Source organism: Engraulis encrasicolus, chromosome 15 (assembly GCF_034702125.1).
Source record: "Engraulis encrasicolus isolate BLACKSEA-1 chromosome 15, IST_EnEncr_1.0, whole genome shotgun sequence".
Lineage (NCBI taxonomy): Eukaryota > Metazoa > Chordata > Actinopteri > Clupeiformes > Engraulidae > Engraulis > Engraulis encrasicolus.
Window position 1 is genome coordinate 3,230,001 of NC_085871.1, and position 5,235 is coordinate 3,235,235.

Sequence of the window (5,235 nt, forward strand, 5' to 3'; positions counted from 1 at the left end):
CCTCTGGATATCATTCTCTCTCTCTCTCTCTCTCTCTCTCTCTCTCTCTCTCTCTCTCTCTCTCTCTCTCTCTCTCTCTCTCTCTCTCTCTCTCTCTCTCTCTCCGCAGCACCTTCACAGTGTCTGGTCATCTAATCGGAACCGATTAGAACAGAGTGAAGGGATCCAATTATCCACACTGTCAGTATAGCGAGAGAGCTTGATGATGACATAATATAAAGGAATATATGTTCCTACTGTATATCTTAGAGTGTGAATTCTCACAGATTTTCAATTAAAAGAGAGAGAGGGAGAAATGTCACATTGCAACCAAACATACAGAAGACATGAAACATATACGCATGCAGACATGCAGACATGCAGGCATGCACGACATACATACATTGTCTGTATTGGGTGAGGGGCCCTTTCAGATGACTTTCTCCTGGGCCCAGCCAAACCTGCCAGCAGCCCCACACACACACACACACACACACACACACACACGCACACACACACACAGGTCCCTAAAATGGCAAGTGGAATGCCATGGCGTTATTTTGCACCCATGGATGCTGGAAGAGCTTGCTTTAGTTGGTTGCTCGGTTGGTGTTGCTGGCTGTCGGACGTCTTGTCTTGACGTCCACGCTTCATTCAGCCTCCTGTTTATGAGGTCAGCGAAAGTTGGCACTTTCTCAGCGGGCGGCGCGTTGTCGTGACACCGACACCCGACACGGGACCTTTGGGAGCAGCTGGGAGACACCCTTGACTCCCCAGGGGGGAAGGCACCCCCTACACACACACACACACACACACACACACACACACACACACACACACACACACACACACACACACACACACACACACACACACACACACACACACACACACACACACACACACACACACACAGTCACAGTCACCAACTCAAATAGGAGACACCCTTGACTCCATGGGCTAACGGTGAATCCCATTACACCCTTTAGCCCTACGCCTTCCCCCTTTTCCTCCGTTTTGCGCGTCCACGTGTAGGGGTAATGGCATCCCGATTCACGTTCAGACAGATGGGTAGGGGTACGGCGAAGGGCTTTCCACCCCTCCGCGTGGAGATTTTTCAACACCAGACTGCAGGTGGGGGGCGGGGGGCTACGACAGGTTTCCCTGAATGCATTGTGAATTCATTTAAAAATTGGCGGCAAGCCGCGGCACCCTCAACAGCACACAAGTTTAAGTATTTTCGCCGCAATTGACGGTTTTAAATAATAATTATTCCATTGTCCTAATGTGTGATGGCCCTTTTTTCCGTGAAACGCTCATGAAAAAAAACGCTATTAACGTCAACCTAATGCATGGAATTAGTGACAGCTGTGAGTGTCAGTCCATGATTGTTGAAGGGGTATCCCAATTCGTAGCGCTTGTGTTTCAAGCCCTACACCATACAGCTTCATTGGAAAGCACGAGGGGCATGGGGAAGGCGTAGGGGTAGGGGTAGAGATTAGTAATGGGAAAGGCCCTAAGTCTCCCCAGCACATCCAACTTCTTTGCACACACGCACGCGCGCGCACACACACACACACACACACACACACACAGTCAGCAGCTCAAATAGGAGACATCCTTGACTCACCACACATCCCTGCCAGTTAGCCTGACAAGCTACACTCTCTACTTGTAAGCTTGTAAGGCTACCTGCCAATAGCTTTTATGCCGGATACTACCAAGAATTCATGTTCCTTAAAAATGCCAGCTCTCATCCTCCGCAAGCGTGTGTGTTCACTCCTTACCTTGCAGAAACTGACAGTTCACGATACAAACAACACCATTCCTACAGTTCACACAAGCATCTAAAAAGTGAATCTTGAGCATTTACCTCATCACAGCTTGCACCACCACAGTCTTGCATCAGCCCCAGTTGCTTACAATTCAATTTGAGCGAGAAAACAACAAAGAGAAACTGATATTTCATTCATTTTAAGCTATACACGCTTTTTAAAAAAAAAAAACGTGGGCTGTGAGGGTGAGAGTTTGGACAGCACTGTCTGTGCATGCAGACTGTCAGGACAAGTAATGGTCTGTGATGCTTAGTGTGTAGCCCACTGTACTTGTCCTGTTGAAAATGTCCCTGTTTTTTGGGGTTAAATCTGGTAATTATCCCGTTGTTTTGAAGCTCAAAGGTGACCATGTACTCCGGAGAGGGCCCACCACCACTCAACCTCCCAATCACACCCACTCCAACGTCCACACCCCCATCCACCACCACCCCTCTCCGAGAGGAGACACCAGCAGCGGCACACTGGGGAGGTCACGGAAAACCACCAAATCAAAGCTTGGCAATGGAACGCACGGTTACATAACCATGAAGTGCTGCCGAATCAGATGCCAGTGCGCTTCCACTGTGTGTGTGTGTTTGCGTGTGTTTGTGTGTATGTGTGTGTGTGTGTGTGTGTGTGTGTGTGTGTGTGTGTGTGTGTGTGTGTGTGTGTGTGTGTGTGTGTGTGTGTGTGTGTGTGTGTGCGTGCATGCCTGCGTGCGTGCGTGTGTGTGTGTGTGTGTGTGTGTGTGTGTGCGCGTGCGTGTGTGCATGCTTGTTTTTTTCTATACATCTGAAAGGGCAGGTCACTTTTTGTCACAGATTGATTTTTTGCCCTCTACTCATGCATGATGCATGTATTAATAAAATGGATGCATTCTTTGTCAGACACAATTCAAGAGTTGACCTTCGTGAGAGTTCTGGGATCCAGAGTGAATTCTTGCCTAACAAGCAAGCGTCTGCATGGCGGCCTTGACTCCGTCCATTGCATTTGTGGTTACTGTTGGCACATGATAGTACAATAACGAGAACGATTTTCAGGAATGGAGGATGTTATATACCCAAAACCCATTTTGGCAAGCTGATAAAGTATATCTACAGTTGCACAGCAGTGTCGTTCAACCTTTTACATATATGAAATACTGAACCAATTTTGTACATTTTATTTCAAAGTTCAAAGTAAAATCTTTGGTGTAGCTTTAACACACTTTTGTTAGTCAGCAGCACTCAATAAACACAATACTCACCTGGAATAGTAATGACCACGCATGTCAATCAGTGCGACCCATTTCTGTTTTGGTTGGCATTTTGAGAGGCATGGCGCCTCAGTGAACCATTCGAGACGGGGCCGCTGTGTTCTTCATAACGCCAACTCATAATTGCTTTTTCGCCGACCTGCCTGATTAGGGTCAGCAGACTGTAGGTAATTACTGTAATTGTGCTTGCCTTCCCTTTTACTCTCCGCTCTGGCCCTCTTGACTCGAAAAAAAGATTAAGGCCCAATATCGCAAAAGGTTTAAAGAGAGAAAATGCCAGCCGACAAAATGCATATACCAAAAAAAAAACGTCTCAGGGAGATTTTACTCTTCTGTGAGACAATGTATCGCTGACATTTATATGGTAATATGCGGATGCACCGGTTTTGAGTTAATGTTTCATTTAATGGAATGGAATGTAAAGTGCAGTGCACATCGTGAAGGTCAGACAGAAAAGGTTTTTGTGTCCTTCTCTCTTCACATCAGGGACTTTCAAATGGCTCGCATATTAAAAACAACTTTGAAAAGGGCCATTTACATGACTACTTAATTAACTGAAATAGCGAATAGTTGTCATAAACAATTGCACTGAAATTTCAATCTATTCCATTTCTATGATGTCTATTCCGTGAAGCCATTTTCTCCACATTTAGCTATAGGGCTGTGTCGGATTCAGGAAATAGAATGCACCTGCTCCGTTCGATGCATCTGATTTGTCATGGCTTTGAATGTCAATGACCTTTCAGCTCTGAAACCCCCGCCATATCTTTCTAATTGCTAACTATTTGGGTATTTATAAATGTACCCTGTCATACATTCATTTTTCTATCTTTCTTTCTGACTTTCTTTCTTTATTTCTTCCTATGTGTTTTGTTTCTTTCATTTGTTCAAATCAAGAGTATTTCTATTTTCATATCTCTTGAAGTGTAACGTGTGTTGCTAATAGCGGTCCACAGGCCTGCAGTCTAATTAAGTTTTCATGGCGAATGAAAGGCATGTCAGTTCCAGCTGTCACATAGCGTAGAAATCTGTTCCCCCTGTTATTTCTCGTTGAATAACACTTATTGAATGCACTTAATGTCTTTAATCAATGTGTGTGTGTGTGTGTGTGTGCGTGTGCGTGTGCGTGTGTGTGTGCGTGTGTGTGTGTGTGTGTGTGTGTCTGTGTGTGTGTGCGTGCGCGTTGTTTTTAACCTTTGGGCATTTACTTTCCATTTCATTGATGTGGAGATCTGCAAAAGAGACATGTGTTTCAATTAAAAGCCTCTATATCAGCTGTGCATTAACTACAGGCACAGCCTTCAGTCAGAAACTGCAGGTATCCATTAACACACACATGCACACACGCACACACACGTGCGCGCACGCGCACACATACGCACGCACACGCACAGCAGGTTTTCATTGAAATAAACACATTCAGAAACACACACACACACACACACACACACACACACACACACACACACACACACACACACACACACACACACACACACACACACACACACACACACACAAAATGTATTTATTTTGTTACTAGGTGCAACATATTTACGTGTTAGTTTGCAAATGTATTCATCATATTGAGCAAGACACAGGCCAACATGCACCTTGGAGAATTCTATGCGATTCTGCGCCATACATTGCAAAAACAGTGATAATCACCAACCAATCCAAAGATAGATTACTTACTGGATGCATTTGTTAGTGTGAGGGGTGAGAGTAGTTTTCATGTCTTAGCGGTGCTACCCCCAACCCCCCTCTAATGTTCCAACATCAGAGAGAGCGTGAAAAAAATGGGCATGTGCACTACTCCTACTACTCAACTGTGTTTCGCGGCATGACTATTTTTGGTACCTTTAAGCTATATTCTTAGGAAACCTGTCTCAAATAGCGTATTGTGGTTGTATGCCTTTTCTACCTAAATAGCACACCTTACTTAAAAATGCGCTGTTCTCTTACCAGTACTGCTACTGCTTACATTTACGGAGGCTGGACATGGACATTGGAGACATGGCGGCAAAGCAGAGCTGTGGCATTTTGAGGGAACACCATATCTAATTTTAGGTTTGCTCACGATGGGGTCTTCGCTTTCCTATCCTTTACATGTGTGTGTGCGTGTGTGTGTGTGTGTGTGTGTGTGTGTGTGTGTGTGTGTGTGTGTGTGTGTGTGTGTGTGTGTGT